Source organism: Vanessa atalanta, chromosome 1, assembly GCF_905147765.1.
Source record: "Vanessa atalanta chromosome 1, ilVanAtal1.2, whole genome shotgun sequence".
In the NCBI taxonomy this organism is placed as follows: domain Eukaryota; kingdom Metazoa; phylum Arthropoda; class Insecta; order Lepidoptera; family Nymphalidae; genus Vanessa; species Vanessa atalanta.
This window is the reverse complement of record NC_061871.1, coordinates 12763905-12777204: the sequence shown is the minus strand read 5'-3', so window position 1 is coordinate 12777204 and position 13300 is coordinate 12763905. Positions and strand designations below refer to the sequence as shown.

The following is a 13300-nucleotide window of genomic DNA, read 5'->3' as shown; positions in this document are numbered from 1 at the left end:
ATACCAATATTTGAAGCGTTTTATTTGAATATATATTTAAAAATAACTTTTTTTTTTTATTAGCTTTAAAGCGCTGTCAGTATATTATTAATATTTTAATATAAGCTTAGGATGGTCGCAAGTTTAAACAACGATATTCTTCCAGATTCATTTATTAACACTATTTTCACATTTATTTTACCCACTAATCCGTGTTTCACAATACATCCCTTGTTCTCCGAATCTTTCTATAATTCTAATTATTTAAAAATAATTGACATTATAACAAAACACTGCCGCCGCGTTCGATTTCTTGACATTCTTTTTCTTACCGGCTAGTATCAGTATTAATCGTGAAAAACTAAAATATTACATTAAAACATATTATTAATTAAATTATTCTAATAAATTATAGTTATACAATGTGTAAAAAAGTAACTCTAACAATAGTCAATATACTTGTACTAAAGCTACTAAATATTCAGCTATATAAATTAGGACAAACAAAAATAAAGTATCGCAGATTGACGACAGAATAGCGTGAGCGGTAATTACCTAATTTACCCAAACTTACCTAAACATACAATTATTAGTAGTTGTTAAAAAGTTGATATTCTATATATAAATGCAAATTACAATTTTATTTTAATAATAGTAAACTTTGATGTTGTTATTAGATATCCTCTTAGTGTTATAGACGAAATTATCGTAAGTGTTCTAATATTGGGTAAAGACATCTTGTCCTTTTATAATACAGTCCTATTTCTTATTTTGCCTTATTCCAAGTCGCCCTATTATGGGTTGAACGTAATCTGACAGATGCCGGTTACCCAGACCGCTAAACATAACATGTCGCTAGTGTTATTGCAAAAGGCTGTATGTAAAGTTATCTTCTTTATAGAAGATAAGTGAATAAGTCCTTATGCTCAATCAGTATGAATAAAATACACAGATTAAAAATGACATGTCTTTACGAAAATTAAATTTGGAACATACACAATATTATCCACATAATTTAACTATTGTTCTATCAAAGAACAATTCCACATTTGAATTTAAAAACAAATAATGGACAAAAGATCGCAAAAACGAAACAAATAAAAAAAAACAACGGTCATTCGAACCTGTTTCGGTCCTTTCAAGAATTTACTGCAGACGTGTTTGTATGCAAATGCAATTGAAGCCATAGCCTTGAAAGTTGTTGTTCATACTGTTGGTCGAATACCAACGAACATTTAAAAAAAGAATAATATTTAGGAGAATCAAAATAAAATAATAGTTTTTTTTTTAAGATAATTAAAATAATATTTTCAACCATGTAGGTCTATTACTTTTAGTGCGATAAAAAAAAGGATCAAGTTGTCCGTTAAGCCGCCTATTAAGTGTTATTTTAATTTTATTTAATCATATATATTTCTAAAGATAAATGATTCTCTATGTGCCAAATATGAGTTCCTATACAATTGAAACCTCGTACATTGATTGTTGACACGTGCGTGAAGGTTTTGACATACTGGTGGTACCATCAACGTACAATAAGTGACGCGTGAGCGCTCTCAGATAATTGCTTACAAACACATTTATTCTCTAGAATATTCTAAAAAATAATCTAACATTTTAGGTTAAAAAATATATTAAAGTGAACGTTAGATTTATTTCTGGAATTAAATCGTCTTAATAATTTTGTTTAATAGATATTCTATTAAACAAAATTATTAAGACGATTTAGTTATTAAGTTCTATATTTAAAAAATATACTTATCATAAATCTCCATGGGTAATACAGATAACCCGTCTGGTTGTGAAAGTAAGCTAAGCTGAGGCCTCCTCACATTTCGAGGAGAACGCAGTTTGTTCCACACAATATTCCGATGTGTTGGTAAATAAGTACTTAGTGATAGGGCTTCATTCAAGCCCGTCTGAGTACCACCAAGCAGCAATACTTTGTATTGTTGTGTTCCAGTTTGAAGGTTGAGTGAGCCAGTGTAACAGGCTCAATAACTTAATAAATTAGTGTAGAAGGTTGGTGGCGCATTGGTGATGTAAGGAATGATTAAAGTGTCTTACGGCGCTACTGAAGACCAATTCCACTTATTTATATCGACTACGATACGATCCCCATTATATTCCGTCCCAACTTTGAACGAACCGTACTGGATAGCCGCGTTTGTGGAATAGGAAAATGGCTGAACAGCAACGCTTAGATTGCGACAAGCGGACAAATTAATTGTTAGTAGTATTGGATCCCAGGACTTAGTATAGTCTTTCCAAACAGAACAGGAAAAAAAAGAGACAGCAAATTGACGCTATATCATTGGTTGAGAGCTTGATTAATCTATGATATTCGCTATGGATTTTCGACAAAATGGAATTTTGAAGATCGGTGAAACTGTTATCGAAATTTTGGAATTCAAATTAAAGGTGAAATAAGTAATTAAGTATAATAGTGTTGTATTTGAAATAAAGATATATTGATACTGAACTTTTGATAGTGCACAATATAGTCGAGTTATTAGCAAATCGTATGAAATACGTAAATCTAAGGTTTGTTTATCTTTTTTCCTACTTCCATTGGAATATACCTTATACTCGCTATAATTTTTTTCTGAATTCCAGAACCCTTGATGACCAGTATCAAAATTTCATCAGTATCGGATGAATAGCTATGAAAGCGTACAAAACAATCAAACAAAGAAATAAAAGAAATTTTATAATATTAGGATTGTATTCATAATTCATAAAAAAATATTTCGCTTTTACATTAAATCAGATTCAATCGTGAAACATCGATTATAAATGCTCGATAACTGAAATCGATTACAAAACCGATGACAGATTTAAAACTGACTTCAAAATAGCATCGTCGTTCGAAACATCGATACCGTCAAGTCGAGAAAGCAACACTTTCTTTTTTACTATATAGGGTAAATAATAGTTTTCAATTATCAATAACTATGGTGTTAGAGCAGAAAAAATCGATTCGTTTTTTGTTAGGTATGATCTTTTATAGTCACGTAACGATTTTTATCTTTGAAGAAAACTTTACTTACCTGCAGTGTTCTGTAATAATTCACTTTGAATTTCATCCGCGAGTGAGAACGTACAGCGATACGTTATCTTGATGAGTATATCCTTTAAATGTTATTAATATTGTATTCAATAACGAATTCAACTTTCTGATATTACAAAATCGTATTCTACGTTGAAAACGAGTTTGTTTATAGAATAGATCTACAAAACATAAGGCATTTAAATATATTTTTTTAAATTAAATATACGGATTATCTAAAAAAATATAATAAAGTTAATTCGTGAAGACTAATTGCATCTGTTAAATTATTCTTAAATCTAAAATATTAATTAGACGCGAAGAAAACCAGCCTAGCCTAGATGTCAAGATATTTCTTCGATACCGATATAGGTAGGCCTATGACGTAACAAAAGTCGTTCAGAAGTTACCCGATCACTAACAGACGCGTCATATATCATGTATATAATAATAAAGATCAAGCATTGGCTGTTAGTAAGGATATAACATATCATTAAGGTAATAACATTAATAGCCGCGATCTTAATCTATGAGTCACGAGTTTAATTTCGGATATTTTGTTATCTAAAAATCCTACTAAAGGTTACTTTTAGATAACGAAATATCGGGAATACATTATACGTAAATAAACAAATGACGGACGAAACTCTACCAATTATTTATACTAACCCGCAGTGAAGTAGCGTGGCGATATTAGGCCAAAAACGTTGTACGAAAAACAAGAGAATTGTTAACTTTTAAGTAATGTTACATTATTTTATATTTTATCATTTACTGGCTACTTCGTGCACTTGCGTTAAATGACACCTCTTCGCCCCCTTGGATCATAGCATAATGTTAGATAGCCCTATAATATTTCTTTATTTATTTATCTAAGGTAGATTTATTATTTCAAATTGGTCAGTTACGAGATTAGCGCGTTTCATCAAACTGATAAACTCTTTTTCGTATTATTATTAGGTACATTACATCTTATATACTTCAAATGTGGTAAGGATGAGCGTTTTAGAATGGCATGACTAAACTGATGCCTCTATATACCGTTCGCATCGCTAACAAATTCATTCAGGAGTTTTCACCCGTGGCGTCGCTCGCGTTTTGAGGATTGGCTGTCAGGTATTTACATAATATCTTTATAAATTATATGTGTGACTATCTGTTTTTCTGATGTATAAGTTGTATAATTGTAAAGTTTTATTGATTAAGTAGTTTTTGTGTTAAAGAGTAATAAACATCCATACATACAAACTTTCACCTTAATAATATTCTCAAGGATTGCATTATATAAATTTTTAGCATATTTTTACCAACAAGATTTACTTAAAATGATTTTTACAGTAACCGAATAACATTATTTTAAAAATAAACGTACGTATTTTAATACTAGGTACACATTAAACACATTTCAAGTAATACATAAAAAAAAAACACACGACTTTTTTTCATAAACAACATGACCGCGTGACGCAGTTCCATAATCCTTATCCCAAAAAATAATACAGACAATTTCTTTTAATAACATATTATTTAAAACATTTTTAAAGAATATACATTTTTTAACTAATTAAATGTCCAAGATAACACGTAGTTTGAACAATAATTAATTATATACTTAGTTCGGCTTAGTAATATAATAATGGAGATACACGCGACGTAACATTAGCCTTATCATTTCCTGTTATCGAAAATCACGTTAGAAAAATTGCCTGGATTATTTTGCTGATTTTTGTTATATGAAACATCGATTGGCGTGCCTTCGAACGACTCGTATTCCGAGACGGTAAACGGCATGGCGCTCTCATATAACGTCACGCCTTTCTCCCTCTCTCTATTCTCGAGAGGCTTTAGCCCAGCGGTGGGATAATTACAGGTTACTTTAATATATGTTATTGCAATAATAAGAAAATTAGATGTATTTTATTAAAAACTTCTCTGTTTTTATTTAATTAACTCCACATTTATAATTGCTTTTTTTTAAATAATAAATTATTTCAATAACTATAAATTCGAAGTTTCACATGCTGCTGGGCGTTCCGTGACAGACACATTATTTAAACCTGTATTCACAAGTAATTAGAAATCTTATATACGTGAGTTTATGTAATAGATATTAACCTAGTAATAAAACATTTTTTTTTAATGACGCGAGCGATTGATTTTAGACAAATAATGGACTCTTTGATGACTCCAAGGTTGGATAACGCGGGTATCGAATGGCCTTACTTTCGTTCCACCGAAGCGAATGCAAACTTAGACTGCTTGTTGAACAGTATACGATATCTGTATTTATTGCGACAGCGGCACCGAACAATGGTATTGGTATTTATAAAGCAATTTAAAAAGAAATAGATCTTACTCACACAGATGCAATAAGAAATAATTGCTTAAAATTCTTGTTTATTATTTGGGTTTACGCTGACTCCGATTACAGTTTAGACTTTGTTTTTTATTTAATAATAATAATAATTAAGTTTAATAATCGTTATTTTATTATTAACAAATTAATGGTCTAAAGCAACTAAAATAAGGTAAAGTTCTATGGGTTTCCTAGAAGAAGAGTCAACTATCAACCAAAACATCGTTATATCAGCTGGACTAGCCTATGTCTGAAGTAAAAAGCGGTCTGTAGGTATATGTTCTATAGCTGTGCTAAGATTCTGTGTACTCTTGATAAGACGGCTTATTCTACTACGATAATCTAATACGATTTAGTTAATACACGTGTGATTTTCATCCAACTCATACAGCTATAAATATGACTTTTGCCATCCACGCCGTGCATGGGATGAATCATGAATTTATAAGCTCAAATTCAGTCATATTTGTCCATGTTATATGAATCTGAAGTTCCAAATTGATTGTAAATAGTCGATACAGAGAGAAGTAGGGTAAATCTACTTCCTAGGTTTTTTATACACACTGACATCGTTACGTGTTCATATTGGCTAAGCTAACACAGAACGTGTAAAAAATGGAACTTATTTGTTTTTAATTTCACTTATGTATATCACGTATATTTAGTATGTTATGTCTATCGCATATTTTTTATGTCAGTAAATGGATTAGCAAATGGGCCACCTGATGGTAACTTTGCCCATAGACATTAGCGCTGTAGGAAATTTTACATAACCGCCAATCGTAGTTACACTGGCTTACTCACCCTTCAAGCCGGAACACAACAACACTAAGTATTGCTGCTTGGCATTAGAATATATGACGAATGCTTTGTTCCGATTTCCTGGGCGAGTGAGCCAGTTTTCTAGCCAATTTCCTATGAAGTAAATGAACTCCACGGAAGGACATAGGCAACTTTTTATACCTAATACCTAACGACCAAGTTGTAAAACGAGCGAAGCCGCAAGCGACAACTAGTTATTAATAATTACAATTGCCAATAATATTAAACTTGCTACTGCTATCAATGATATCTATTCAGAGTTAAGTATTTCATTGCTTAATATATTTCAATGATAAAACGCGATAAAAGCGCAATGATCCGTCACACTTTATTATATCATAAACAATTGGACAAAAACATCCATTCGGCCATACTTCCTTTGCACACAATAGCAATTTATGGCTTTACAAAACCTCGATTGCGTAATGATCGGAAATTAATAGGTGCGTCAATATTTTTACCGTCTGTAGATACATCAACCTGCATGTGTGTATACTTTATTCCAACCACAAGAGCACAAAAGCCAGATAAATAACATTTGACATCGAATCGACGCGATATCTTTGGTCGAGAGCTTGAGTATTCTATGGTATTCATTATGGATTGCCGACAAAATGGCGTTTTGCACGTCGACGAAGCTGTTATCGGAACTGTGAAAGTATAATTAAAGTGGATGTAAGTATTCAACTGGAATAGTGTTTTATTATAAATAAATATATATTTATCAAGTACTGTTAGTAGTGCACTATATAATTGAGTTAAAAGCAAGTCGCATATGTTACACCGGTATGGCATGTGTACACCGGTTTTCATGGGTATGTCACTCCGAAGTCCCGAGTTCGATTGCCGGCCGAGTCGATGTAGAAAAAGTTCATTAGTTTTCTATGTTGTCGTGGGTCTGGGTGTTTGTGGTACCGTCGTTACTTCTGATTTTCCATAGCACATCTGCTTTAGCTACTTACATTAGGATCAGAGTAATGTATGTGATGTTGTCTAATATTTATTACGTTAATTTAAGGTTTGTCTAACTTATTTCTTCTTCAATTGGAATAGTTTATAATTACACGGTAAAACAATTCGGTACATGTCAGCCTCATAATACATAAATTAAATTCTATACAAATAAATGAAATCGAAGTGTATTAACTACTTTATATTTGTTTGTTTATTGGGTTGGGATTTGAAATAAGATGGAACGATAATGTGTCACGATAAAGAGAGTTAAAGATAAAGAGAGAAATACAAATAAAAATAAAATAATTAATTTTAATTAAATTATTAAGTTTTACTAACTTTATTTAGAACGGAACATTAAAAATACATACAACACTAAACCTTTATTTTTGCAGATTAGTTTTACTAAATTTTTTTTCAAGATTTTATTACGTAATTGATACGCACAAATCACGATGCAATACCTCTGATGCTTTTGAACGGACCGGATATGATATTCTCTGCAAATACAGGGCACAGGGGCTTTGACGTTTCCACGTGGCGTATTTAAAGTCCAATCGAACAAGGTCAACGACGAATCTATTAAAATAATCTAGACATTCAGGATTTTGTACTATTTTCTAGTCTAACTTCTACTTGCTATAATGATGATGTACTCACGATAAAAATCATCAGTCATCGAGCTCACTGATTGTACTTGATTGACTTTTAAACTCAACTACAGTCAGTCGGTTTTATATTTATTGCCAATATGATATAAGATGATAATTACATAAATTCATTTGGTTTTTATGTAAGGTACGATTTAAAACTATAATTAAAAATCTAGTAATATTCATTATCAGGGCCAAGTACAGGCATGGGTGGGCACTGCTAAATAGACTTGGATTAAACTTATCTAAATCAAAATTTGTTAAAGATTGAGCTTCGTTCCCTTTTATAACAAAAGCCTGCATACGCTAATAGTAATATTAACTTTAGAGAAATTGCCAGGTAACTGCAATCATAACGTTTAAATATTCTGGAATTAATGTTTTATAAATAACTGTTGATTGACAACTTTTCTACATACTATCTCATAGATCTTTCGCAACTGTTTTAATGTTGTTCTCATCAATAAACAGAATGATTCAAAGTGGATTTTGTACGTATAATACATGCATATTATAATCGAAAAAGCCGAAAATTTCATCTATCCTAGCCGGAAAAAAACAAGAAGTTTTCGTTTATATTTGCTTTTCAATTTAAAAGTTATATATAGACCTATAATGTACCCGTGTTTCATCAGTTTCCCTGACATTCAATAACCACTATTTAACGTGTTATAGAATAACTTAACAACTCATGTTTCAAATATAAACCCTATAACCAAGGCAGATAGACCTGTTTGAAAGGAGCTATTCCACCATTATATTCATACCTCGATATCGAGTCTCGATTTTCGAGCCGAGATGGCCCAGTGATTAGAACACGTGCATCTTAACCGATGATTACGAGTTCAAACCCAGGCAAGTACCACTGAATTTTCATGTGCTTAATTTGTGTTTATAATTCATCTCGTGCTCGGCGGTGAAGGAAAACAACGTGGGGAAACATGCATGTGCCTAATTACAACGAAATTCTGCTACATGTGTATCCACCAACCCGCATTGGAGCAGCGTGGTGGAGAGGAGGTCTTATCCCAGCATTGGGAAATTTACAGGCTGTTACTGTACTGTACTGTCTCGATTTGTCACAGCGCACGCCATAAGAATTTATCACGGGGAATGTTCCGAGGAATTGTTCGGATTAATCCCGGCTGCTGAATTTCACCTTCGGACATCTCGTCAAAATTCCAAATATCACCCGCACCACCTAGATGTCCGAAAATCCACAACAGCGCGATTTTTAAGACATTTTCTGCCTCGCACAACCACTCTGTGGAACCAGCTTTCGCCGGCGGTTTTTCCGAATCGATACGACTTGGGAACCTTCAAGAAAAGAGCGTACTCTTTCCTGAAAGGCCGGCAACGCACCTGCAAGCCCCCCGGTGTTGCAGATGTCCATGGGCGGTGGTAGTCACTTTCCATCAGGTGAGCCTCCTGCTCGTTTGCCACTGTTTATAGCTATTGGTGAAAATAGAATTACAATACACTCAATACAGACAAAGAAAGGATCTTTTTAATAATATATTCGATATTGATTTATAATCTGAGGCAGGTACTCCCAAGACCGTGCTGTAATGCCTTTACTTGACATTGTGTTAGTATTATTCACGTCAAAGTCGCTATCGATTCGCAATGAAAACCTAATAGTTTAAGGCGATAAGGCTATTTTTAGCACTCATGTGTCAGCGCACTAAAACGGTTTCTTAACTGCGTACGTACTTTCAAAGGATTCACGTGTACACTAAGCCGTGTCGCTTGCATCTGCCTTAATCCCTGACCGTTACCTTGAAAACATGTGACTCGATGAGGAAACCTTGACTGTGCTATTGTTACGTTAATAAGATTATATTTCGCTAAACGAGTCCCGGATCGTATTTCTTAACTTTTGTCATGTTTATATAAACTTGGAAAAAGAATCAGGGGTTCATCTGAAAATAATCAACAGGTCATAAATGTCTCAAAAGGAATCTCTTCTATTCTTAAATATAATGTTAGAATTAATATTCAACTACGCTGCGCTATTGCGTGTAGGTTTGCAAACAGCCTGTAAATTTCCCAATGCTGGGCTAAGGCCTCCTCTCCACCACGCTGCTCCAATGCGGGTTGGTGGAATACATATGTGGCAGAATTTCGTTGAAATTAGACACATGCTGGTTTCCTCACGATTTTTTTCTTCACCGCCGAGCACGAGATGAATTATAAATACAATTTAAGCACATGAAAACTCAGTGGTGCCTGCCTGAGTTTGAACCCGAAATTATCGGTTAAGATGCACGCGTTGTAACCACTGGACCATCTCGGCTCTCTCTCCATACATTAATCTGATACAAATTACTAACACAAAAAAATATATATTGTCATTTCTATTTTAATTGCGCTTGTTAGATTTTTTTGCAACAAGTTTTGTACATTTTTTTAAGCACCAATTAATTAATTCTGTCTAATTTATAATAATTATATTGTAATTGGCGGAAACTTGAGTGATTAATTTATGTTTCACTTAAGTGTATTAATAGTAGTGTTGTAGATAATTGTTTGTTTCCCAAATAAATATGTCTCGATGTCAAGCCACTGTTTATAATTTCATTTCCGTATCACGCTGCTAACAAAGCGTTACGTGTATAAAACTCGATCGTTAGAATAATCGATTTGAATAAAAAACAAATTAGGTAAATATTAAATGGTGAGTGCTCATTGATTATTCAACAGTTGGCACTGATAGCCATGTGTGGGTTAACAATCTTTCACTTCCCCATATTTCTGAATGATTTCGATGTTCACAATGATTATTCGTCTTTAATCGTTCCAAACTGTCTGTATATTTTTCGAGTTTCAGATCAACGGTTTTTTCGAACCGGGACAGAAATTGCATAATGACGACCCCCTTATCTCTAATAAAAATATACCTTTTAATATTATTATTTTTTATAAAAACGTCCCAAAATTATGGTTGGCAATTTTCGTGAACGGTAACGACGATAAGAACCATTTAAAAAAATATATAATCAGGAAATTTAATAAACAATTCTTATTTGGTGGTGGGGCTATGTATAAGCCCATAACAGACCGACTAGCTCTAGAATCATCTTCATCAATTGTGAGAAACTATGTGAAAATTAAATAATTCTATGATCACATTTGTTGATTACATCGCGCCTCTCCAGGGCTTCCATTACAAGCCATGAATATTCGACAAAGTTATATGAAAATGATCGTATGTTATTTTTTAAAGCCAAATCTCTGTTATCTATCTATCTATTTCTGTTTCTGTTTTCGTGCGAAGCCGTCGCGTATTACTGTTAAGGATAATAATAAAAACAGTTTTGACACAGATTATTTGTTAATAATGTGCACTCGAAATAAATTATACAATTTGTTCCAGTTAAAATATTAACGAAATGTTAATTTTTTTTATTTCCAATAATATTGCCAGATAAAATAATAAAAAAAACGTATAAGTGTCGCTTGTGAGTTAAAGATACTTTTATAATTGTATTTCTGGTGTTTACAGATGCCAAAACTAGATAGTAAAATAAACTCAAAACACTGGCTGAATAAAATAAAATTATGAATAGTTTTTATCGGATTACCAACATGTACATAACAATATGATGGGGCTCCTTTTTAAATAATACACAAAAAACAGTGGTTTTATTTCATTGATACATAAAGTCATTTTAAAACACGATAATTCGAAATAAAACGATCTCGTAATTAAAAATTCAGTTCTCGTGACCTTTTCCGTATTATTCAAACTTTACGTAGAAAGATTTAAGTCAAATCCCTATCACAAGCGTTCGTGGCAATAAAGTCGCCCGAATATCTCGTAATGTGTGACTGTGACAGTAAAATAATATGTATTCGAAATTCAAAACATTAAAGCGCCAAAAATAATTTATAACCAGTCCGCCATCTTTTATCATAAAAATGATACTAACAACAAATAAAACCAATTCGCAACAAACAACTTTCACTAACTTATCGATCCTTTAGGGCTTAAGTTCTGCTTTCTCTTGTATTCATGACGTTAGTATTCAATGTTACGAGCCATGCTTGATATAAAGAAAATCTTATCTTTATTTCGTAATAAAACTGTATTTATTGAAAAAAAATCCGTAATATTACACATAACACTTATTTTTATTGTAAGTGAAAATTTGACAGCATCGTTTTTTTTTTTAAATTATCTATATGAAACAAGGGAATAGTAAATTCTGCCAATATCTGTGGTAGTTATATTTTTTATTTTTGGGAACATTTTTACGGTTAAAATGATAGTGTATAGGTACTAGAGTAGCAATGTTGGCTCAGATTTATCACTTTGTTGATGTTACGTCATACGTAATTATTTACGTCTTAAAACTTTAATGCACTGTATAAGCATTAATTAACCTTTTTGTCCTTGTCAAACAATGCTAGTAGTCTCAATTACGTTGCAATGTTACCACAAATCATATTCAAAACACAAGTTGACAGTTACAAGGTTTCTTGAGGAAATATAAGCTATCTGCCGCAAGTTGGGACAGTATTACAACTTGATACGGTAACCTTGATTGTTATAAATACATATTTTTTTTTTTTTCTAATAAGATCTGAAACTATTTCGTTCCCAAGACCTAATTAAAATGTTGAGATTTTTTAATCTATATCGTGCTAGTGTTGTATATTGTAACATAAAACAAATTATCTGTTCTTAACAATTGTCTAATAAAATGATTAATGTGTACCTACTAATATATTTCTTTTTTTTTATTAATGATAGGAAGTCCGCCAAGCACCGACATTTATCCTCTAAGAAATATTCAGTGTTACACCAGAAATGTGCTATTAATTATGCAAACTATAATGCTATGTCTCTTGTATTTGTTATTGCACAGGCTCACTCACACTATATATAGTAGAGTTCATCGAGAAGAGTTTATACAAAGCCATTTCACACGATACTTGAAAAAGCGTGTAAGGAAAATGAATCGTGAAAAATGAGCTGAGATATGTCAGCATCGGGGCTCCCCCTCATCACTTGAAGTAATATCGATCATATTTATATAGTTTTTAGTATCACGTAATAGCCATACACGCATATTATTTACACGATAATATACCTATTCATGATTAGTTAGTAAGCGTGGCACTTTTCGTTATAATTACCTACAACTAACCGGCAAACTGCAACATTTCAATGTTTATATCACCTCGTTTAGGAACTCTTTTTAATTGACCTGTGCCAAATATCATCTCGAAATGATTACAAAATCTCAGGCAATTAAACATGTGTATAATTTTGTTGTTTCGATCAACATTAATCTAATTTGCATAATTCGTCTAAATTAGTTAATTATGTTAATATATCGCTGCGAATTTCAATTGTATATAATTTAACATAATTTTAGTGTTTTGAATAAAAGTTAGGACATGGAATATACACTGAAATGATGCAAGTCTTTAGCAAAATCGCTTAACAATGACTAACGTCTCCATTGTTCGGTCGCACTT

General features: G+C 32.3%; 1 protein-coding gene across 7 annotated transcripts in view; it reads right to left on the bottom strand.

The window, feature by feature from the left end:
- Positions 1–13300, bottom strand: part of LOC125073699 (myosin-IIIb-like) — a 48532-nt gene that overhangs the window by 23989 nt on the left and 11243 nt on the right. Inside the window, exon 1 of one of the 7 annotated variants that reach the window (XM_047684800.1) lies at positions 8805–8823. The exons of the other annotated variants lie outside the window; for them this stretch is intronic. The gene's annotated coding sequence lies outside the window, so the exon portion shown is untranslated. Of the gene's footprint in view, positions 1–8804; positions 8824–13300 lie in introns of those variants that run through there. 7 annotated transcript variants of the gene reach the window in all.